The following is a 23292-nucleotide window of genomic DNA, read 5'->3' on the forward strand; positions in this document are numbered from 1 at the left end:
TACATATTTGAATTGCATCTATGTGCTGGATTCAAATGTTCCCCCCCCTTCCTTTCTCAATTGTGCCCGTCAGCAGCTATTCTAAGGTTGCTGCCAATGGGTGTGACACATTAATTTCTTCTGTGGGGTACACTGGACTCCACAAGGATTCACATTGGGGTGTAGAGTAGGATCTTGATCTGAGGCACCAACCGGCTCAAAGCTTTTGACTGTTCCCAAGATGCTCAGCGCATTCTCCTCTATAACCCCGCTTCCATGAACAGGGAGCTCAGTTTGTAGTTGGTGCCTTCAGTAGCAGGCCACTTAACAGGGGCCTGCCTCAGGCAGCCTATTCTTAGCTATTAATTTTGACAAGAAAATAAGAACTTTTTTTATGAAAATCTACAAGGGCTGCAGCAGGCTAGGTCTAATAGACATCTTTACTGCAGCTTCATCACTCCCAGCGGCGCTGTATACTCCCGTGCCCTGGTTGCTGGGTCACTGCAGCGGAGGCTCCGGTTTCTTCCTAAGGTCAGTCACACACGCACCGCCCTTCCGGATCACGAGGCCGCTGATGAAGGGGAGCGTGGCCGTAGGGGGTGGACCGTGTGCGCACTGGCGTGGACACTGATTACTGGGCAGCCGCTCCACGAGCCACCAGGTACAGTTAAGGAGCACAGGTCTGGGGTTTTTTCTCCCATATTAAACCAATTTTGTACTGCCCGCAGCGCATTGTGATAGGTAATAGGGCCTGATTCAGGTTGGATTGCAATCACAGTAAGCGATCCAACTGCAAAAATTGCTAAGAGCATACGCATGTGCCTGCATTTTCTGCGGCACCCCGCAGAGAATGCGATCGCCTCTGCCTGTCAATCGGGGCAGGGGGGGAGAGGGGGGTCAGCAACACTCCATTTCCAAGTCAGGGATGGAGCGGTGCGGGGGCAAGGCTTCAAAATGGGGTCTGCAACGGAGGAGACACAGGGGGCGTGGTCACAGCGGCTGTATGACATCACATTCAGCCGCTGTGATCACAAAAATGGTGGCGGCTTCCTGCGCGCACATACAGTCTGCACCAGCAGGAGGCTACACCATTTTTTATGATCACGCTGAACTGCAGTGCGACTGCAATTACAGATTGGTCAAGAAGGGAGGCGTCATGCTGGGTGGCCATGTCCTGTCACTGTGCAGGAGCCAGCACCGCTCACACACTAGTCCCAGGGTGCAGCCCCCAACCCCCGGGACACCCGGAGCAACAAAATGTAGATTCAGGCCACCAGGCCACACCCCTACCTATGAAACCATGCCTCCTTTTTACCATTGCGCTGCTTATCTGCGCGCACTGCATTACAATCTCCTTCGCCACCTCTCTGGGTGTCACCAGTGATAGTGACACCTCTGCCATGCTTGTAGCAGCTGGTCCTAAGATCTACGCCTCAAGCCCTGAGTGTTTGCCCTTGTGACTTGTTGATCATCATAGCGAAGCAGATGCTTACAGAAAACTGCAGGGGCTTAGATTGAAAATAAAAAAATATATGGGTATAAGGTAGAGAGGAGCGGGTTCGGTTCTCCGAGAACCGAATTCCCCACGAACTCCACGTGGTTTACACTGGTCCGAGGCAGGCTCGGTTGTTCCCGCCTGACTCGGAAAACCTGAACAAGGGAAAATGTCATCATCCCGCTGTCGGATTCTCGCGAGATTCGGATTTCATATAAAGAGCTGCGCGTTGCCGCCATTTTTACTCGTGCATTGAAGAGGGAGCGGAGAGGACGTGGCTATGTTCTCTCAGTGGAAATCTCAATGTCAGTGCTCAGTATCAGTGGTTACTTATTGCTGCTCAGTAATACTAGTAGTGTGTCTCTCCTGCTCAGTGTCAGTTCTCAGTAGTATCCTCATCAGTGCTCAGTATCACTGCTCATTGTCTTGTGCTGCATTGTGGTGCTCAGCATACTACAGTACATTACTAATAGTCCAGTGCTGCATCTTGCTGCTCAGTGTCAGTTCTAGTATCCTCATAAGTGCTCACTATCACTGCTCATTACATTGTGGTGTTCTGTATACTACAGTAACATAGTAATATAGTAACATATAGTAATATAGTTTTTGAGGTTGAAAAGAGGCAAATTGCCCATCGTGTTCAACCTGTTTTAAGTTGTGATGATTCTACATACTTGCTGAATAATGTTTTATGACTAGTTAACTACTACAACTCATGTTACCCCCGGATTAACCATGTTGATATTTTAAGTATTATAACCTTGGATAGCTTTTTCATTCAGAAATGTATCCATTCCTTTTTTAAATCCAATTACAGAGTCCGCCATTACCACCTTCCCTGGCAGGGAATTCCACATCCTGATTGCTCTAACAGTGAAGATCATAGTATCTCACCTGGCAGGTAAGTAGGAGTTGGGCTAGAGCTGTGGAGGATTGCTGCTTGGGCACCCCCTGTCAAGTGAAGGAGATCCAACTGAGGCAGCACAAGGGAACTCTCGAAAGAAGAACAAGGCTAGAGGAAGATCTGAGACAAAGAAATCTGACTTTTACCAGAGCTGACCAGAGGAAAGCACAAACACAGTCCCCCACTACCACAAATAATGCAGTCGAGTTTCCCACATTTGGGGAAATCACAGGGGTCAGCATACCCAGAATGCAATGAATGAACCTCACCCTGGGAGAACAATCTTCATGACCAAGGTATCTCCTATGCAAAATAAGTATGATTTGGGATAGGGCTGGGGAGGGCCGCTGCTCAGGCACATCTCTGTCAAGTAAAGGAGATTCAACTGAGGCAGCACAAGGGAACTCTCATCTGGGGACAACAACTGCAGGGACAACACATATTTTCAGATGAACATGGGAGGGCAGAAGGCTGCCTAAAACTGAAGCACCCCCAAACAACGAACCAAATGCAACTACTAGTGCAAGCATTCCTGGGGGAAGGCCTGCAGCAGATGGATTTGCATATGGTGATGTCATCCAAGCAGTGGGTCAAAGTTGGCTTCAACCCTCGTCTGCATATGAAAAGAAAAAAGGGGTGTGCAGGGCATGGCGGCCTTTTGCGGCGCTTGGATGACCCCTAGTTCGCATTAAACACCTCCACCCTCCGTCGGTGTGGGGCTCATGTTGGCTATGCCCCAGCCCCTGAAGCATTCAAGCTGATTTCTTGCAGCAGCTGGGCACTGTAACAGCTCCAGAGCTGCTCTGTAAGGCAAGTAAAAGGGTGTTGGCCCTGCAGCACTACCTGTAGTTTGCATTGTGCGTTGGAAGGCACAAAGTAAGCAGACAGGAGAAGTCAGGAGAGTGCACAAGGGCAAGGGCAGGGGCTCAAGAAAAGAGAAGTGGAAACAGACAGCAAACTAGGCTGGAGAGAGACCTGAGACAAAGAGATCTGAATTATACGAGTAGCCGACCAGAGGAAACACAAATTATGTAGTCAAGTGTCCCACATTTGGGGAAATCGTAGGAGCAGCACACCCAGAGTGCACTGGGTGAGCCTTGCCCTGGGAGAAGCACCTTCCTGATCATAGTATCTCACCTGGCAGGTAAGTAGGAGTTGGGCTAGAGCTGGGGAGGGTCGCTGCTCGGGCACCCCCCTGTCAAGTGAAGGAAATCCAACTGAGGCAGCACAAGGAAACTCTCAAAAAAAGAACAAGGCTAGAGGAAGATCTGAGACAAAGAAATCTGACTTTTACCAGAGCTGACCAGAGGAAAGCACAAACACAGTCCCCCACTACCACAAATAATGCAGTCGAGTTTCCCACATTTGGGGAAATCACAGGGGTCAGCATACCCAGAATGCAATGAATGAACCTCACCCTGGAAGAACAATCTTCATGACCATGGTATCTCCTATGCAAAATAAGTATGATTTGGGATAGGGCTGGGGAGGGCCGCTGCTCAGGCACATCTCTGTCAAGTAAAGGAGATTCAACTGAGGCAGCACAAGAGAACTCTCATCTGGGGACAACAACTGCAGGGAGAACACATATTTTCAGATGAACATGGGAGAGCAGAAGGCTGCCTAATACTGAAGCACCCCAAACAACAAACCAAATGCAACAACTAGTACAAGCATTCCTGGGGGAAGGTCTGCAGAAGACGTATTTGCATACGGTGATGTCATCCAAGCAGTGGGCCAAAGTTGGCTGGAACCCTCATCTGCATATGAAAAGAGAAAAGGGGTATGCAGGGCATGGCGGCCTTTTGCGGCGCTTGGATGACCCTTAGTTCGCATTAAACACCTCCACCCTCCGTCGGTGTGGGGCTCATGTTGGCTATGCCCCAGCCCCTGAAGCATTCAAGCTGATTTCTTGCAGCAGCTGGGCACTGTAACAGCTCCAGAGCTGCTCTGAAAGGCAAGTAAAAGGGTGTGGGCCCTGCAGCACTACCTGTAGTTTGCATTGTGCGTTGGAAGGCACAAAGTAAGCAGACAGGAGAAGTCAGGAGAGTGCACAAGGGCATAGAAGGCAGCGGCTCAAGAAAAGAGAAGTGGAAACAGACAGCAAACTAGGCTGGAGAGAGACCTGAGACAAAGAGATCTGAATTATACGAGAGCCGACCAGGGGAAACACAAATTATGCAGTCAAGTTTCCCACATTTGGGGAAATCGCAGGAGCAGCACACCCAGAGTGCAATGGGTGAGCCTTGCCCTGGGAGAAGCACCTTCATGATCATAGTATCTCACCTGGCAGTTATGTAGGAGTTGGGCTAGAGCTGGGGAGGGTCGCTGCTCGGGTACCCCCCTGTCAAGTGAAGGAGATCAAACTGAGGCAGCACAATGGAACTCTCGAAAGAAGAACAAGGCTAGAGGAAGATCTGAGACAAAGAAATCTGACTTTTACCAGAGCTGACCAGAGGAAAACACAAACACAGTCCCCCACTACCACAAATAATGCAGTTGAGTTTCCCACATTTGGGGAAATCACAGGGGTCAGCATACCCAGAATGCAATGAATGAACCTCACCCTGGGAGAACAATCTTTATGACCATGGTATCTCCTATGCAAAATAAGTATGATTTGGGATAGGGCTGGGGAGGGCCGCTGCTCAGGCACATCTCTGTCAAGTAAAGGAGATTCAACTGAGGCAGCACAAGGGAACTCTCATCTGGGGACAACAACTGCCGGGAGAACACATATTTTCAGATGAACATGGGAGGGCAGAAGGCTGCCTAATACTGAAGCACCCCCAAACAACAAACCAAATGCAACAACTAGTACAAGCATTCCTGGGGGAAGGTCTGCAGAAGACGGATTTGCATACAGTGATGTCATCCAAGCAGTGGGCCAAAGTTGGCTGGAACCCTCATCTGCATATGAAAAGAGAAAAGGGGTATGCAGGGCATGGCGGCCTTTTGCGGCGCTTGGATGACCCTTAGTTCGCATTAAACACCCCCACCCTACTTCGGTGTGGGGCTCATGTTGGCCATGCCCCAGCCCCTGAAGCATTCAAGCTGATTTCTTGCAGCAGCTTGGCACTGTAACAGCTCCAGAGCTGCTCTGTAAGGCAAGTAAAAGGGTGTGGGCCCTGCAGCACTACCTGTAGTTTGCATTGTGCATCGGAAGGCACAAAGTAAGCAGACAGGAGGAGAAGTCAGGATAGTGCACAAGGGTATAGAAGGGAGGGGCTCAAGAAAAAAGAAGTGGAAACAGACAGCAAACTAGGCTGGAGAGAGACCTGAGACAAAGAGATCTGAATTATATGAGAGCCGACTAGGGGAAACACAAATTATGCAATCAAGTTTCCCATATTTGGGGAAATCGCAGGGGCAGCACACCCAGAGTGCAATGGGTGAGCCTTGCCCTGGGAGAAGCAACTTCATGATCATAGTATCTCACCTGGCAGGTAAGTAGGAGTTGGGCTAGAGCTGGGGAGGGTCGCTGCTCGGGCACCCCCCTGTCAAGTGAAGGAGATCCAACTGAGGCAGCACAAGGGAACTCTTGAAAGAAGAACAAGGCTAGAGGAAGATCTGAGACAAAGAAATCTGACTTTTACCAGAGCTGACCAGAGGAAAGCACAAACACAGTCCCCCACTACCACAAATAATGCATTTGAGTTTCCCACATTTGGGGAAATCACAGAGGTCAGCATACCCAGAACGCAATGAATGAACCTAACCCTGGGAGAACAATCTTCATGACCATGGTATCTCCTATGCAAAATAAGTATGATTTGGGATAGGGCTGGGGAGGGCCGCTGCTCAGGCACATCTCTGTCAAGTAAAGGAGATTCAACTGAGGCAGCACAAGGGAACTCTCATCTGGGGACAACAACTGCAGGGAGAACACATATTTTCAGATGAACATGGGAGGGCAGAAGGCTGCCTAATACTGAAGCACCCCCAAACAACAAACCAAATGCAACAACTAGTGCAAGCATTCCTGGGGGAAGGCCTGCCGCAGATGGATTTGCATATGGTGATGTCATCCAAGCAGTGGGTCAAAGTTGGCTTCAACCCTCGTCTGCATATGAAAAGAGAAAAGGGGCATGCAGGGCATGGCGGCCTTTTGCGGCGCTTGGCTGACCCCTAGTTTGCATTAAACACCTCCACCCTCCGACGGTGTGGGGCTCATGTTGGCTATGCCCCAGCCCCTGAAGCATTCAAGCTGATTTCTTGCTGCAGCTGGGCACTGTAACAGCTCCAGAGCTGCTCTGTAAGGCAAGTAAAAGGGTGTGGGCCCTGCAGCACTACCTGTAGTTTGCATTGTGCGTTGGAAGGCACAAAGTAAGCAGACAGGAGAAGTCTGGAGAGTGCACAAGGGCATAGAAGGCAGCGGCTCAAGAAAAGAGAAGTGGAAACAGACAGCAAACTAGGCTGGAGAGAGACCTGAGACAAAGAGATCTGAATTATACGAGAGCCGACCAGGGGAAACACAAATTATGCAGTCAAGTTTCCCACAGGAGTATATAGGATACGACCCAGTGGTACCTGACGACATAGATACTAACAGCTATTTAATAACATTACGCTAGAAAGTGATTATTAGCAACATATATATCTATATAAACAACCCCGCCAGGGTTGTGCCTTCAAAAATAATCACACACGGACACGCTTTTTAAACCTTTTTTTCACATCTCTTTATTCTTCTTATGCACATGTATGTTAGTTCTGTGATTTTAACCTTTATGTTTCACTGCAGTTTGGGATAATAATATTAATATTTATCCAATTTTAATACATACTTAATAAAGGTTATATTTTATGATTCATTCATTCTGTCCAGTGCGTCAACAGTGCAGATTTCTTCTTGTTTTTTCTCCCAAATTCTATAACAATGACAGTAAATGTTGTTTCTTTTCAAACAGAACTTTCTTGACCATGCTTCTTGCTTGAAAGATCTGGGAGCACATGGAAAACAGTACAAACCATGCAGTATCACAAGAGCCTTTATTTGATATTTCATGAAGATAGAGCAGAATTGAGGACACGTCAACTATTTCTGCCGAAGGTGGTTCATCTTTCCACATGGTGCCTTTGGCCACTGACACCTTCGTTGAGTCAAAGTCTCTGGCTGTGGTCAGAACTTTGAAAATTTATGTCACCAGAACGGTTCAGATTAGGAAAACAGAGGCTCTGTTTGTCCTGTATGCTCCCAACAGGATTGGGTGTCCTGCTTCCATGTAGACAATTATGCGCTGGATCTGTGGTAAGATTCAGCATGCTCATTCCACGGCAGGATTGCCGTTACTGAATTAGGTGAAGACCCATTCTACTAGAAAGGTGGGTTCATCCTGGGCAGCTGGTCGGGGAGTCTCGGCATTGCAACTTTGCCGAGCAGCTATTTAGTAAACACTTTTGCTAAGTTTTACAAGTTTTAGAGTAAAGGAGATTCAACTGAGGCAGCACAAGGGAACTCTCATCTGGGGACAACAACTGCAGTGAGAACACATATTTTCAGATGAACATGGGAGGGCAGAAGGCTGCCTAATACTGAAGCACCCCCAAACAACAAACCAAATGCAACAACTAGTACAAGCATTCCTGGGGGAAGGTCTGCAGAAGACGGATATGCATATAGTGATGTCATCCAAGCAGTGGGCCAAAGTTGGCTGGAACCCTCATCTGCATATGAAAAGAGAAAAGGGGTATGCAGGGCATGGCGGCCTTTTGCGGCGCTTGGATGACCCTTAGTTCGCATTAAACACCCCCACCCTCCTTCGGTGTGGGGCTCATGTTGGCCATGCCCCAGCCCCTGAAGCATTCAAGCTGATTTCTTGCAGCAGCTTGGCACTGTAACAGCTCCAGAGCTGCTCTGTAAGGCAAGTAAAAGGGTGTGGGCCCTGCAGCACTACCTGTAGTTTGCATTGTGCATTGGAAGGCACAAAGTAAGCAGACAGGAGGAGAATTCAGGATAGTCCACAAGGGTATAGAAGGGAGGGGCTCAAGAAAAAAGAAGTGGAAACAGACAGCAAACTAGGCTGGAGAGAGACCTGAGACAAAGAGATCTGAATTATATGAGAGCCGACCAGGGGAAACACAAATTATGCAGTCAAGTTTCCCACATTTGGGGAAATCGCAGGGGCAGCACACCCAGGTGAGATACTATAATCAGGAAGGTGCTTCTCCCAGGGCAAGGCTCACCCATTGCAAACTGGGTGTGCTGCTCCTACGATTTCCCCAAATGTGGGACACTTGACTGCATAATTTGTGTTTCCTCTGGTCGGCTCTCGTATAATTCAGATCTCTTTGTCTCAGGTCTCTCTCCAGCCTAGTTTGCTCTCTGTTTCCACTTCTTTTTTCTTGAGCCCCTCCCTTCTATACCCTTGTGGACTATCCTGACTTCTCCTCCCGTCTGCTTACTTTGTGCCTTCCAATGCACAATGCAAACTACAGGTAGTGCTGCAGGGCCCACACCCTTTTACTTGCCTTACAGAGCAGCTCTGGAGCTGTTACAGTGCCCAGCTGCTGCAAGAAATCAGCTTGAATGCTTCATGGGATGGGGCATGGCCAACATGAGCCCCACACCAAAGGAGGGTGGGGGTGTTTAATGCGATCTAGGGGTCATCCAAGCACCGCAAAAGGCCGCCATGCCCTGCACGCCCCTTTTCTCTTTTCATATGCAGATGAGGGTTGAAGCCAACTTTGACCCACTGCTTGGATAACATCACCATATGCAAATCCATCTGCTGCAGGCCTTCCCCCAGGAATGCTTGCACTAGTTGTTGCATTTGGTTTGTTGTTTGGGGGTGCTTCAGTATTAGGCAGCCTTCTGCCCTCCCATGTTCATCTGAAAATATGTGTTCTCCCTGCAGTTGTTGTCCCCATATGAGAGTTCCCTTGTGCTGCCTCAGTTGAATCTCCTTTACTTGACAGAGATGTGCCTGAGCAGCGGCCCTCCCCAGCCCTATCCCAAATCATACTTATTTTGCATAGGAGACACCATGGTCATGAAAATTGTTCACCCAGGGTGAGGTTCATTCATTGCATTCTGGGTATGCTGACCCCTGTGATTTACCCAAATGTGGGAAACTCGCCTGCATTATTTGTGGTAGTTGGGGACTGTGTTTGTGTTTTCCGCTGGTCAGCTCTGGTAAAAGTCAGATTTCTTTGTCTCAGATCTTCCTCTAGCCTTGTTCTTCTTTCGAGAGTTCCATTGTGCTGCCTCAGTTGGATCTCCTTCACTTGACAGGGGGGTGCCCGAGCAGCGACCCTCCCCAGCTCTAGCCCAACTCCTACTTACCTGCCAGGTGAGATACTATGATCTTGAAGGTGCTTCTCCCAGGGCAAGGCTCAACCATTGCACTCTGGGTGTGCTGCCCCTGCGATTTCCCCAAATATGGGAAACTTGACTGCATAATTTGTGTTTCCCCTGGTCGGCTCTCGTATAATTCAGATCTCTTTGTCTCAGGTCTCTCTCCAGCCTAGTTTGCTGTCTGTTTCCACTTCTCTTTTCTTGAGCCGCTCCCTTCTATGCCCTTGCGCACTATCCTGACTTCTCCCGTCTGCTTACTTTGTGCCTTCCAACGCACAATGCGAACTACAGGTAGTGCTGCAGGGCCCACACCCTTTTATTTGCCTTACAGAGCAGCTCTGGAGCTGTTACAGTGCCCAGCTGCTGCAAGAAATCAGCTTGAATGCTTCAGGGGCTGGGGCATAGCCAACATGAGCCCCACACCGAAGGAGGGTGGAGGTGTTTAATGCGAACTAGGGGTCATCCAAGCGCCGCAAAAGGCCGCCATGCCCTGCATAACCCTTTTCTCTTTTCATATGCAGATGAGGGTTCCAGCCAACTTTGGCCCACTGCTTGGATGACATCACCGTATGCAAATTCGTCTCCTGCAGACCTTCCCCCAGGAATGCTTGTACTAGTTATTGCATATGGTTTGATATTTGATGGTGCTTCAGTATTAGGCAGCCTTCCGCCCTCCCATGTTCATCTGAAAAAATGTGGTCTCCCTGCAGTTGTTGTCCCCAGACGAGAGTTCCCTTGTGCTTCCTCAGTTGAATCTCCTTAACTTGACGGGGGAGGGGCTTGCCCGAGCAGCCACCCTCCCCAGCCCTATCCCAACTCATACTTATTTTGCATATGAGATCTCTATATCATGAAGATTGTTATCACAGGGTGAAGTTCATCCATTATATTTTAAAATAGGAAGGTTCAAATTACATATTTGAATTGCTTCTATGTGCTGGATTCAAATGTCCCCCCCCCCCTTCCTTTCTCAATTGTGCCCGTCAGCAGCTATTCTAAGGTTGCTGCCAATGGGTGTGACACATTAATTTCTTCTGTGGGGTACACTGGACTCCACAAGGATTCACATTGGGGTGTAGAGTAGGATCTTGATCTGAGGCACCAACCGGCTCAAAGCTTTTGACTGTTCCCAAGATGCTCAGCGCATTCTCCTCTATAACCCCGCTTCCATGAACAGGGAGCTCAGTTTGTAGTTGGTGCCTTCAGTAGCAGGCCACTTAACAGGGGCCTGCCTCAGGCAGCCTATTCTTAGCTATTAATTTTGACAAGAAAATAAGAACTTTTTTTATGAGAATCTACAAGGGCTGCAGCAGGCTAGGTCTAATAGACATCTTTACTGCAGCTTCATCACTCCCAGCGGCGCTGTATACTCCCGTGCCCTGGTTGCTGGGTCACTGCAGCGGAGGCTCCGGTTTCTTCCTAAGGTCAGTCACACACGCACCGCCCTTCCGGATCACGAGGCCGCTGATGAAGGGGAGCGTGGCCGTAGGGGGTGGACCGTGTGCGCACTGGCGTGGACACTGATTACTGGGCAGCCGCTCCACGAGCCACCAGGTACAGTTAAGGAGCACAGGTCTGGGGTTTTTTCTCCCATATTAAACCAATTTTGTACTGCCCGCAGCGCATTGTGATAGGTAATAGGGCCTGATTCAGGTTGGATTGCAATCACAGTAAGCGATCCAACTGCAAAAATTGCTAAGAGCATACGCATGTGCCTGCATTTTCTGCGGCACCCCGCAGAGAATGCGATCGCCTCTGCCTGTCAATCGGGGCAGGGGGGGAGAGGGGGGTCAGCAACACTCCATTTCCAAGTCAGGGATGGAGCGGTGCGGGGGCAAGGCTTCAAAATGGGGTCTGCAACGGAGGAGACACAGGGGGCGTGGTCACAGCGGCTGTATGACATCACATTCAGCCGCTGTGATCACAAAAATGGTGGCGGCTTCCTGCGCGCACATACAGTCTGCACCAGCAGGAGGCTACACCATTTTTTATGATCACGCTGAACTGCAGTGCGACTGCAATTACAGATTGGTCAAGAAGGGAGGCGTCATGCTGGGTGGCCATGTCCTGTCACTGTGCAGGAGCCAGCACCGCTCACACACTAGTCCCCGGGTGCAGCCCCCAACCCCCGGGACACCCGGAGCAACAAAATGTAGATTCAGGCCACCAGGCCACGCCCCTACCTATGAAACCATGCCTCCTTTTTACCATTGCGCTGCTTATCTGCGCGCACTGCATTACAATCTCCTTCGCCACCTCTCTGGGTGTCACCAGTGATAGTGACACCTCTGCCATGCTTGTAGCAGCTGGTCCTAAGATCTACGCCTCAAGCCCTGAGTGTTTGCCCTTGTGACTTGTTGATCATCATAGCGAAGCAGATGCTTACAGAAAACTGCAGGGGCTTAGATTGAAAATAAAAAAATATATGGGTATAAGGTAGAGAGGAGCGGGTTCGGTTCTCCGAGAACCGAATTCCCCACGAACTCCACGTGGTTTACACTGGTCCGAGGCAGGCTCGGTTGTTCCCGCCTGACTCGGAAAACCTGAACAAGGGAAAATGTCATCATCCCGCTGTCGGATTCTCGCGAGATTCGGATTTCATATAAAGAGCTGCGCGTTGCCGCCATTTTTACTCGTGCATTGAAGAGGGAGCGGAGAGGACGTGGCTATGTTCTCTCAGTGGAAATCTCAATATCAGTGCTCAGTATCAGTGGTTACTTATTGCTGCTCAGTAATACTAGTAGTGTGTCTCTCCTGCTCAGTGTCAGTTCTCAGTAGTATCCTCATCAGTGCTCAGTATCACTGCTCATTGTCTTGTGCTGCATTGTGGTGCTCAGCATACTACAGTACATTACTAATAGTCCAGTGCTGCATCTTGCTGCTCAGTGTCAGTTCTAGTATCATCATCAGTGCTCACTATCACTGCTCATTACATTGTGGTGTTCTGTATACTACAGTAACATAGTAATATAGTAACATATAGTAATATAGTTTTTGAGGTTGAAAAGAGGCAAATTGCCCATCGTGTTCAACCTGTTTTAAGTTGTGATGATTCTACATACTTGCTGAATAATGTTTTATGACTAGTTAACTACTACAACTCATGTTACCCCCGGATTAACCATGTTGATATTTTAAGTATTATAACCTTGGATAGCTTTTTCATTCAGAAATGTATCCATTCCTTTTTTAAATCCAATTACAGAGTCCGCCATTACCACCTTCCCTGGCAGGGAATTCCACATCCTGATTGCCCTAACAGTGAAGATCATAGTATCTCACCTGGCAGGTAAGTAGGAGTTAGGCTAGAGCTGTGGAGGATTGCTGCTTGGGCACCCCCTGTCAAGTGAAGGAGATCCAACTGAGGCAGCACAAGGGAACTCTCGAAAGAAGAACAAGGCTAGAGGAAGATCTGAGACAAAGAAATCTGACTTTTACCAGAGCTGACCAGAGGAAAGCACAAACACAGTCCCCCACTACCACAAATAATGCAGTCGACTTTCCCACATTTGGGGAAATCACAGGGGTCAGCATACCCAGAATGCAATGAATGAACCTCACCCTGGGAGAACAATCTTCATGACCAAGGTATCTCCTATGCAAAATAAGTATGATTTGGGATAGGGCTGGGGAGGGCCGCTGCTCAGGCACATCTCTGTCAAGTAAAGGAGATTCAACTGAGGCAGCACAAGGGAACTCTCATCTGGGGACAACAACTGCAGGGAGAACACATATTTTCAGATGAACATGGGAGGGCAGAAGGCTGCCTAAAACTGAAGCACCCCCAAACAACGAACCAAATGCAACTACTAGTGCAAGCATTCCTGGGGGAAGGCCTGCAGCAGATGGATTTGCATATGGTGATGTCATCCAAGCAGTGGGTCAAAGTTGGCTTCAACCCTCGTCTGCATATGAAAAGAAAAAAGGGGTGTGCAGGGCATGGCGGCCTTTTGCGGCGCTTGGATGACCCCTAGTTCGCATTAAACACCTCCACCCTCCTTCGGTGTGGGGCTCATGTTGGCTATGCCCCAGCCCCTGAAGCATTCAAGCTGATTTCTTGCAGCAGCTGGGCACTGTAACAGCTCCAGAGCTGCTCTGTAAAGCAAGTAAAAGGGTGTGGGCCCTGCAGCACTACCTGTAGTTTGCATTGTGCGTTGGAAGGCACAAAGTAAGCAGATGGGAGAAGTCAGGATAGTGCACAAGGGTATAGAAGGGAGGGGCTCAAGAAAAAAGAAGTGGAAACAGACAGCAAACTAGGCTGGAGAGAGACCTGAGACAAAGAGATCTGAATTATATGAGAGCCGACCAGGGGAAACACAAATTATGCAGTCAAGTTTCCCACATTTGGGGAAATCGCAGGGGCAGCACACCCAGAGTGCAATGGGTGAGCCTTGCCCTGGGAGAAGCATCTTCATGATCATAGTATCTCACCTGGCAGGTAAGTAGGAGTTGGGCTAGAGCTGGGGAGGGTCGCTGCTCGGGCACCCCCCTGTCAAGTGAAGGAGATCCAACTGAGGCAGCACAAGGGAACTCTCGAAAGAAGAACAAGGCTAGAGGAAGATCTGAGACAAAGAAATCTGACTTTTACCAGAGCTGACCAGAGGAAAGCACAAACACAGTCCCCCACTACCACAAATAATGCAGTTGAGTTTCCCACATTTGGGGAAATCACAGGGGTCAGCATACCCAGAATGCAATGAATGAACCTAACCCTGGGAGAACAATCTTCATGACCATGGTATCTCCTATGCAAAATAAGTATGATTTGGGATAGGGCTGGGGAGGGCCGCTGCTCAGGCACATCTCTGTCAAGTAAAGGAGATTCAACTGAGGCAGCACAAGGGAACTCTCATCTGGGGACAACAACTGCAGGGAGAACACATATTTTCAGATGAACATGGGAGGGCAGAAGGCTGCCTAATACTGAAGCACCCCCAAACAACAAACCAAATGCAACAACTAGTGCAAGCATTCCTGGGGGAAGGCCTGCAGCAGATGGATTTGAATATGGTGATGTCATCCAAGCAGTGGGTCAAAGTTGGCTTCAACCCTCGTCTGCATATGAAAAGAATAAAGGGGTGTGCAGGGCATGGCGGCCTTTTGCGGCGCTTGGATGACCCCTAGTTCGCATTAAACACCCCCACCCTCCTTCGGTGTGGGGCTCATGTTGGCTATGCCCCAGCCCCTGAAGCATTCAAGCTGATTTCTTGCAGCAGCTGGGCACTGTAACAGCTCCAGAGCTGCTCTGTAAAGCAAGTAAAAGGGTGTGGGCCCTGCAGCACTACCTGTAGTTTGTATTGTGCGTTGGAAGGCACAAAGTAAGCAGACGGGAGAAGTCAGGATAGTGCACAAGGGTATAGAAGGGAGGGGCTCAAGAAAAAAGAAGTGGAAACAGACAGCAAACTAGGCTGGAGAGAGACCTGAGACAAAGAGATCTGAATTATATGAGAGCCGACCAGGGGAAACACAAATTATGCAGTCAAGTTTCCCACATTTGGGGAAATCGCAGGGGCAGCACACCCAGAGTGCAATGGGTGAGCCTTGCCCTGGGAGAAGCATCTTCATGATCATAGTATCTCACCTGGCAGGTAAGTAGGAGTTGGGCTAGAGCTGGGGAGGGTCGCTGCTCGGGCACCCCCCTGTCAAGTGAAGGAGATCCAACTGAGGCAGCACAAGGGAACTCTCGAAAGAAGAACAAGGCTAGAGGAAGATCTGAGACAAAGAAATCTGACTTTTACCAGAGCTGACCAGAGGAAAGCACAAACACAGTCCCCCACTACCACAAATAATGCAGTTGAGTTTCCCACATTTGGGGAAATCACAGGGGTCAGCATACCCAGAATGCAATGAATTAACCTAACCCTGGGAGAACAATCTTCATGACCATGGTATCTCCTATGCAAAATAAGTATGATTTGGGATAGGGCTGGGGAGGGCCGCTGCTCAGGCACATCTCTGTCAAGTAAAGGAGATTCAACTGAGGCAGCACAAGGGAACTCTCATCTGGGGACAACAACTGCAGGGAGAACACATATTTTCAGATGAACATGGGAGGGCAGAAGGCTGCCTAAAACTGAAGCACCCCCAAACAACAAACCAAATGCAACAACTAGTGCAAGCATTCCTGGGGGAAGGCCTGCCGCAGATGGATTTGCATATGGTGATGTCATCCAAGCAGTGGGTCAAAGTTGGTTCAAACACCTTTGCAAAGTTCTATAAGTTTGATACCCTGGCTGAGGAGGACCTCCTGTTTGCTCAATCGGTGCTGCAAAGTCATCCGCACTCTCCTGCCCGTTTGGGAGCTTTGGTATAATCCCCATGGTCCTTACGGAGTCCCCAGCATCCTCTAGGACGTAAGAGAAAATAAGATTTTAAACCTACCGGTAAATCTTTTTCTCGTAGTCCGTAGAGGATGCTGGGTGCCCGTCCCAAGTGCGGTCTACTTCTGCAAGACTTGTATATAGTTATTGCTTACATAAGGGTTATATGTTAGTTTTCATCGGTCTTGGACTGATGCTATGTTGTTTTCATACTGTTAACTGGGTAGTATATCACAAGTTATACGGTGTGATTGGTGTGGCTGGTATGAATCTTGACCTTGGATTAACAAAAATCCTTTCCTCGTACTGTCCGTCTCCTCTGGGCACAGTTTCTCTAACTGAGGTATGGAGGAGGGGCATAGAGGGAGGAGCCAGTGCACACCCAGATCTAAAGTCTTTCTTAAAGTGCCCATGTCTGCTGCGGAGCCCGTCTATCCCCCATGGTCCTTACGGAGTCCCCATCATCCTCTACGGACTACGAGAAAAAAAAATCACCGGTAGGTTTAAAATGTTATTTTTTTCTCTGCAACCCACTGCTAAATTGTGCTTCCTAGCTGTTTTTTATAAAATCACTTAATTAAATCTAACTCTGATTACGTCAGAGAAGGCCAGGTACCCTACACCATAAGAGGGGGTTTGAAATTTTGACTTGTCTACTTAAAGATCACCAAAATCTGATGACAAGGTCAATTACATCCCTGGGTGGGATTGAACCACCAACCTTTTGGTTAATAGCCCATGTAAGTGCAAGAAATCCTGAAGCACTCACTCATCATGGGAAAGTACCAATGTGTTTCTTACAAAAATTCTCCAGATTATTGACTTTTTAAAGTTTTTCTAGGAAACGTTCTAGATGAATGCTTATTAGCCTTTGTCAGTATTGACTTTCGCAAGGTGTCTCTGTGGCGCAATCGGTTAGCATGTTTGGCTATTAACCAAAAGGTTGGTGGTTCAATCCCACCCAGGGATGTAATTGACCTTGTAATCAGATTTTGGTGATCTTTAAGTAGACAAGTCAAAATTTCAAAAACCCCCCTTATGGTGTAGGGTACCTGGCCTTCTCTGATGTAATCAGAGTTAGATTTGATTAAGTGATTTTATAAAAAAACAGCTAGGAAGCACAATTTAGCAGTGAGTTGCAGAGAAAAAAAATTATGCTGGCAGAAAAGTCCAATTGAGTGATTAAACAGCTCTTCATTTTCTGATTTTATGTTTATGCTAACAAATTTGCTCTCTGAAAAGTGTCCACAAAGCCAAGTCTCTGATTAACACCTTTGTAGGAATGGTTTTTCACCTATTACTGAATTAAACTTGCTTCATTGGAAAGGCATCAAAGATGCATCCTCATTTCAATGTCTACTGAAATAATACAGGTTGACACCAGGAAACGTCACTGCATCCTTGCTGCTTCCTCATGGGGAAGTCTGTTTAATGTGAAAACAAGGTGATATCTAATCAGCACACAGGTAAGGAATTAAGAAAATCTTTCTTTATGGGTGAAGATGTTTCTCACAAATTGTTGTCCCAATGCATCATTGAAATTCAAGATGGAAGATGATTTTCATATATCACTTGTACATTTTGCATTGCTCTTCTGGTGACAATGTAGTTTGTTTTTGTCAATTACCATTTCAGTAACAGGGTAAAGAAAATTAAGTGGATTTTTTAAAGAAAACAATGCTGTCAATATACTATTAAAACAAATTAAAATGATAAAAGTTATTGTACTTTAAGTAAAAATAAAAGTGCCAAAATATCAATCCCAGTTTTTGATTACTTTAATTATAAAAAAAAAAATGCACATAGCAGAGGATAGTTTCGATCAATCGACCTCTGGGTTATGGGCCCAGCATGCTTCCATTGCACTACTCTGCTGCTCATGGAAGTGTCAGAGATCCTGAAGACTAAATTGATTAAAGGCCTTAAAGTACTGGACTATAAGGAAAGACTTACTAGGCTGAATATTTATACACTAGAAAAGAGGTGCCTAAGAGGAGATATTATTAATATCTTCAAATATGTAAAGATACATAACAAAGAGTTATCAGAGGAATTATTTATTAAAAGAACACGTGGTCACTCGCTGCGACTGGAGGAAAGTTCAGAACGCAATGGAGGAAAGGTTTCTTCACTGTTAGGGCAATCAGGATGTGGAATTCCCTGCCAGGGAAGGTGGTAATGGCGGACTCTGTAATTGGATTTAAAAAAGGAATGGATACATTTCTGAATGAAAAAGCTATCCAAGGTTATAATACTTAAAATATCAACATGGTTAATCCGGGGGTAACATGAGTTATAGTAGCTAACTAGTCATAAAACATTATTCAGCAAGTATGTAGAATCATCACAACTTAAAACAGGTTGAACACGATGGGCAATTTGCCTCTATTCAACCTCAAAAACTATGTTACTATATTACTATGTTATTGTAGTATACAGAACACCACAATGCAATGAGCAGTGATAGTGAGCACTGATGAGGATACTAGAACTGACACTGAGCAGCAAGATGCAGCACTGGACTATTAGTAATGTACTGTATTATGCTGAGCAACACAATGCAGCACAAGACAATGAACAGTGATACTGAGCACTGATGAGGATACTACTGAGAACTGACACTGAGCAGGAGAGACACACTACTAGTATTACTGAGCAGCAATAAGTAACCACTGATACTGAGCACTGATATTGAGATTTCCACTGAGAGAACATAGCCACGTCCTCTCCGCTCTCTCTTCAATGCACGAGTAAAAATGGCAGCAACGCGCAGCTCTTTATATGGAATCCGAATCTCGCGAGAATCCGACAGCGGGATGATGACATTTTCCCTTGTTCAGGTTTTCCGAGTCAGGCGGGAACAACCGAGCCTGCCTCGGACCAGTGTAAACCACGTGGAGTTCGTGGGGAATTCGGTTCTCGGAGAACCGAACCCGCTCCTCTCTACCTTATACCCTATCAATTTTTTTATTTTCAATCTAAGCCCCTGCAGTTTTCTGTAAGCATCTGCTTCGCTATGATGATCAACAAGTCACAAGGGCAAACACTCAGGGTTTGAGGCGTAGATCTTAGGACCAGCTGCTACAAGCATGGCAGAGGTGTCACTATCACTGGTGACACCCAGAGAGGTGGCGAGGGAGATTGTAATGCAGTGCGCGCAGATAAGCAGTGCAATGGTAAAAAGGAGGCATGGTTTCATAGGTAGGGGCGTGGCCTGGTGGCCTGAATCTACATTTTGTTGCTCCGGGTGTCCCGGGGGTTGGGGGCTGCACCCGGGGACTAGTGTGTGAGTGGTGCTGGCTCCTGCAAAGTGACAGGGCATGGCCACCCAGCATGACGCCTCCCTTCTTGACCATGCTGTAATTGCAGTCGCACTGCAGTTCAGCGTGATCATAAAAAATGGTGTAGGCTCCTGCTGGTGCAGACTGTATGTGCGCGCAGGAAGCCGCCACCATTTTTGTGATCACAGCGGCTGAATGTGATGTCATACAGTCGCTGTGACCACGCCCCCTGTGTCTCCTCCGTTGCAGACCCCATTTTGAAGCCTTGCCCCCGCACCGCTCCATCCCTGACTTGGAAATGGAGTGTTGCTGACCCACCTCTCCCCCCCTTCCCCGCCCCGATTGACAGGCAGAGGCGATCACATTCTCTGCGGGGTGCCGCAGAAAATGCAGGCACATGCGTATGCTCTTAGCAATTTTTGCAGTTGGATCGCTTATTGTGATTGCAATCCAACCTGAATCAGGCCCTATTACCTATCACAATGCGCTGTGGGCAGTACAAAATTGGGTTAATATAGGAGAAAAACCCCCAGACCTGTGCTCCTTAACTGTACCTGGTGGCTAGTGGAGCGGCTGCCCAGTAATCAGTGTCCACCGCAGTGCGCACACGGCCCACCCCCTACGGCCTCGCTCCCCTTCAGCAGCGGCCTCGTGATCCGGAAGGGTGGTGTGTGTGTGACTGACCTTAGGATGAAACCGGAGCCTCCGCTGCAGTGACCCAGCAACCAGGGCACGGGAGTATACAGCGCCGCTGGGAGTGATGAAGCTGCAGTAAAGATGTCTATTAGACCTAGCCTGCTGCAGCCCTTGTAGATTCTCATAAAACAAGTTCTTCTTTTCTTGTCAAAATTAATAGCTAAGAATAGGCTGCCTGAGGCAGGCCCCTGTTAATTGGCCTGCTACTGAAGGCACCAACTACAAACTGAGCTCCCTGTTCATGGAAGCGGGGTTATAGAGGAGAATGCACTGAGCTTCTTGGGAACAGTCAAAAGCTTTGAGCCGGTTGGTGCCTCAGATCAAGATCCTACTCTACACCCCAATGTGAATCCTTGTGGAGTCCAGTGTACCCCACAGAAGAAATTAATGTGTCACACCCATTGGCAGCAACCTTAGAATAGCTGCTGACGGGCACAATTGAGAAAGGAAGGGGGGGGGGACATTTGAATCCAGCACATAGATGCAATTCAAATATGTAATTCGTACCTTCCTATTTTAAAATATAATGGATGAACCTCACCCTGTGAGAACAATCTTCATGATCAAGAGATCTCATATGCAAAATAAATATGAGTTGGGATAGGGCTGGGGAGGGCTGCTCGGGCAGCACCTCCCCCGTCAAGTTAAGGAGATTCAACTGAGGAAGCACAAGGGAACTCTCGTCTGGGGACAACAACTGCAGGGAGACCACATCTTTTCAGATGAACATGGGAGGGCGGAAGGCTGCCTAATACTGAAGCACCATATGCAACAACTAGTACAAGCATTCCTGGGGGAAGGTCTGCAGCAGACGGATTTGCATACGGTGATGTTATCCAAGCAGTGGGCCAAAGTTGACTGGAACCCTCATCTGCATATGAAAAGAGAAAAGGGGCATGCAGGGCATGGCGGCCTTTTGCAGTGCTTGGATGACCCCTAGTTCACATTAAACACCCCCACCCTCCTTTGGTGTGGGGCTCATGTTGGCCATGCCCCATCCCCTGAAGCATTCAAGCTGATTTCTTGCAGCAGCTGGGCACTGTAACAGCTCCAGAGCTGTTCTGTAAGGCAAGTAAAAGGGTGTGGGCCCTGCAGCACCACCTGTAGTTCGCATTGTGCGTTGGAAGGCACAAAGTAAGCAGACGGGAGGAGAAGTCAGGATAGTGCGCAAGGGCATTCTTTTCTCTTAGTCCGTAGAGGATGCTGGGGTCACATTAAGAACCATGGGGTATAGACGGGATCCGCAAGAGACATGGGCACTTTAAGACTTTCAAAGGGTGTGAACTGGCTCCTCCCTCTATGCCCCTCCTCCAGACTCCAGTTATAGGAACTGTGCCCAGGGAGACGGACATTTCGAGGAAAGGATTTATTGTTAAACTAAGGTGAGCATCTTACCAGCTCACACCTTAAACATGCCGCAGAACGTGGCATTCAACAGAACACAAGCCAACGGCATGAACAATTGCAGCAAAAAGCTGACCAGAACCATAACACAACATGTGTATAACCACAAGTAATAACTGCAGACACAGTATGGACTGGGACGGGTGCCCAGCATCCTCTACAGACTAAGAGAAAAGGATTTACCGGTAGGTATTAAAATCCTATTTTCTCATACGACCTAGAGGATGCTGGGGTCACATTAAGAACCATGGGGTTATACCAAAGCTCTTGAACGGGTGGGAGAGTGCGTACGACTCTGCAGCACCGAATGACCCAACTTAAGGTTATCATCAGCCAAGGTATCAAACTTGTAAAACTTAGCAAAAGTGTTTACTAAATAGCTGCTCGGCAAAGTTGCAATGCCGAGACTCCCCGACCAGCTGCCAAGGATGAACCCACCTTTCTAGTAGAATGGGTCTTCACCTACTTCAGTAACGGCAATCCTGCCGTGGAACGAGCATGCTGAATCTTACCACAGATCCAGCGCATAATGGTCTGCATGGAAGCAGGACACCAAATCCTGTTGGGAGCATACAGGACAAACAGAGCCTCTGTTTTCCTAATCTGAACCGTTCTGGTGACATACATTTTCAAAGTTCTGACCACAGCCAGAGACTTTGACTCAACGAAGGTGTCAGTGGCCAAAGGCACCATGTGGAAAGATGAACCACCTTCGGCAGAAATTGTTGACGTGTCCTCAATTCTGCTCTATCTTCATGAAAGATCAAATAAAGGCTCTTGTGATACTGCATGGTTTGTACTGTTTTCCATGTGCTCCCAGACCTTTAAGCAAGTAGCATGGTCAAGAAAGTTCTGTTTGAAAAGAAACAACATTTACTGTCATTGTTATGCAAATAAACTTACATTAAAGCTAACAAGAAAGCACACTCGTTCTGTCTTTAAACTGATAAAAGAAACCCCAATAATATGGGGCATGCAAAAATTGAGATAAAACTCAGTTTTGCTCCTCTCCACGGAAATCTTTAATAAAAGGCGAAATATTTGTTAGTTCTGAAGAGAAACCAGAGCATGACCAAGATTCCACCTGTCGCCTGAGTGCCATGCCAGCAGTTCTCATTCAGCTGAAAGTGAGCACCCAATTTGAATGAAAGAAAGCAGATTTCTCACCAGGCTTCCCCTTGCTATAAACATGGTTTGTACTCTTTTCCATGAGCTCCCAGATCTTTCAAGCAATTAGTGTGGTCAAGAAAGTTCTGTTTGAAAAGAAACAAACATTTACTGTCATTTCTATGCAAATGAGCTTACATTAAAGCACACTCGTTCTATCTTTAAACCGATAAAATAAAACCCCAATAAGATGGGGCATGCAAAAATTGAGATAAAACTCAGTTTTGCTCCTCTCCACGGAAATCTTTAGTAAAAGGCGAAAGATTTGTTCGTTCTGAAGAGAAACCAGAACATGACCAAGATTCCACCTGTCGCCTGAGTGCCATGCCAGCAGTCCTCATTCAGCTCAAAGTGAGCACCCAATTTGAAAGAAAGAAAGCAGATTTCTCACCAGGCTTCCCCTTGCTATAAACATGGTTTGTACTCTTTTCCATGTGCTCCCAGATCTTTCAAGCAATTAGTATAGTCAAGAAAGTTCTGTTTGAAAAGAAACAAACATTTACTGTCATTTCTATGCAAATGAGCTTACATTAAAGCACACTCGTTCTATCTTTAAACCGATAAAAGAAACCCCAATAAGACGGAGCATGCAAAAATTGAGATAAAACTCAGTTTTGCTCCTCTCCACGGAAATCTTTAGTAAAAGGCGAAAGATCTGTTCGTTTTGAAGAGAAACCAGAGCATGACCAAGATTCCACCTGTCGCCTGAGTGCCATGCCAGCAATCCTCATTCAGCTCAAAGTGAGCAC

At 47.6% G+C, this 23292-nt stretch overlaps 16 non-coding genes and 3 pseudogenes across 16 annotated transcripts; 4 read left to right on the forward strand and 15 right to left on the reverse strand.

The window, feature by feature from the left end:
- Positions 1-2534: 2534 nt before the first annotated feature.
- On the reverse strand, positions 2535-2698 carry LOC135044883 (U1 spliceosomal RNA). The gene has a single exon (XR_010237419.1). It is a non-coding gene; the product is annotated as a U1 spliceosomal RNA (small nuclear RNA).
- Positions 2699-3366: 668 nt separating this feature from the next.
- LOC135044544 (U1 spliceosomal RNA) lies at positions 3367-3530 on the reverse strand. Its single transcript, XR_010237115.1, has one exon. It is a non-coding gene; the product is annotated as a U1 spliceosomal RNA (small nuclear RNA).
- Positions 3531-3682: 152 nt separating this feature from the next.
- Positions 3683-3846, reverse strand: LOC135044860 (U1 spliceosomal RNA). The gene has a single exon (XR_010237396.1). It is a non-coding gene; the product is annotated as a U1 spliceosomal RNA (small nuclear RNA).
- A 670-nt stretch (positions 3847-4516) lies between these two features.
- On the reverse strand, positions 4517-4679 carry LOC135044490 (U1 spliceosomal RNA). The gene has a single exon (XR_010237074.1). It is a non-coding gene; the product is annotated as a U1 spliceosomal RNA (small nuclear RNA).
- Positions 4680-4831: 152 nt separating this feature from the next.
- LOC135044846 (U1 spliceosomal RNA) lies at positions 4832-4995 on the reverse strand. Its single transcript, XR_010237383.1, has one exon. It is a non-coding gene; the product is annotated as a U1 spliceosomal RNA (small nuclear RNA).
- Positions 4996-5697: 702 nt separating this feature from the next.
- On the reverse strand, positions 5698-5832 carry LOC135044536 (U1 spliceosomal RNA; annotated as a pseudogene).
- Positions 5833-5984: 152 nt separating this feature from the next.
- On the reverse strand, positions 5985-6148 carry LOC135044893 (U1 spliceosomal RNA). Its single transcript, XR_010237429.1, has one exon. It is a non-coding gene; the product is annotated as a U1 spliceosomal RNA (small nuclear RNA).
- A 2361-nt stretch (positions 6149-8509) lies between these two features.
- On the forward strand, positions 8510-8665 carry LOC135044608 (U1 spliceosomal RNA). The gene has a single exon (XR_010237150.1). It is a non-coding gene; the product is annotated as a U1 spliceosomal RNA (small nuclear RNA).
- Positions 8666-9339: 674 nt separating this feature from the next.
- LOC135045114 (U1 spliceosomal RNA) lies at positions 9340-9503 on the forward strand. The gene has a single exon (XR_010237647.1). It is a non-coding gene; the product is annotated as a U1 spliceosomal RNA (small nuclear RNA).
- Positions 9504-9655: 152 nt separating this feature from the next.
- On the forward strand, positions 9656-9818 carry LOC135044516 (U1 spliceosomal RNA). Its single transcript, XR_010237098.1, has one exon. It is a non-coding gene; the product is annotated as a U1 spliceosomal RNA (small nuclear RNA).
- Positions 9819-13123: 3305 nt separating this feature from the next.
- On the reverse strand, positions 13124-13287 carry LOC135044925 (U1 spliceosomal RNA). Its single transcript, XR_010237461.1, has one exon. It is a non-coding gene; the product is annotated as a U1 spliceosomal RNA (small nuclear RNA).
- Positions 13288-13979: 692 nt separating this feature from the next.
- On the reverse strand, positions 13980-14121 carry LOC135045261 (U1 spliceosomal RNA; annotated as a pseudogene).
- Positions 14122-14273: 152 nt separating this feature from the next.
- Positions 14274-14437, reverse strand: LOC135044415 (U1 spliceosomal RNA). The gene has a single exon (XR_010237019.1). It is a non-coding gene; the product is annotated as a U1 spliceosomal RNA (small nuclear RNA).
- Positions 14438-15129: 692 nt separating this feature from the next.
- LOC135045262 (U1 spliceosomal RNA) lies at positions 15130-15271 on the reverse strand (annotated as a pseudogene).
- A 152-nt stretch (positions 15272-15423) lies between these two features.
- On the reverse strand, positions 15424-15587 carry LOC135044565 (U1 spliceosomal RNA). Its single transcript, XR_010237128.1, has one exon. It is a non-coding gene; the product is annotated as a U1 spliceosomal RNA (small nuclear RNA).
- Positions 15588-16891: 1304 nt separating this feature from the next.
- TRNAN-AUU (transfer RNA asparagine (anticodon AUU)) lies at positions 16892-16965 on the forward strand. The gene has a single exon. It is a non-coding gene; the product is annotated as a tRNA-Asn (tRNA).
- A 5365-nt stretch (positions 16966-22330) lies between these two features.
- On the reverse strand, positions 22331-22446 carry LOC135044768 (U5 spliceosomal RNA). The gene has a single exon (XR_010237308.1). It is a non-coding gene; the product is annotated as a U5 spliceosomal RNA (small nuclear RNA).
- A 275-nt stretch (positions 22447-22721) lies between these two features.
- LOC135044646 (U5 spliceosomal RNA) lies at positions 22722-22837 on the reverse strand. Its single transcript, XR_010237187.1, has one exon. It is a non-coding gene; the product is annotated as a U5 spliceosomal RNA (small nuclear RNA).
- Positions 22838-23111: 274 nt separating this feature from the next.
- On the reverse strand, positions 23112-23227 carry LOC135044713 (U5 spliceosomal RNA). The gene has a single exon (XR_010237254.1). It is a non-coding gene; the product is annotated as a U5 spliceosomal RNA (small nuclear RNA).
- Positions 23228-23292: the final 65 nt, after the last annotated feature.

This window comes from Pseudophryne corroboree, unplaced genomic scaffold, assembly GCF_028390025.1.
Source record: "Pseudophryne corroboree isolate aPseCor3 unplaced genomic scaffold, aPseCor3.hap2 scaffold_90, whole genome shotgun sequence".
Classification (NCBI taxonomy): Eukaryota; Metazoa; Chordata; class Amphibia; order Anura; family Myobatrachidae; genus Pseudophryne; species Pseudophryne corroboree.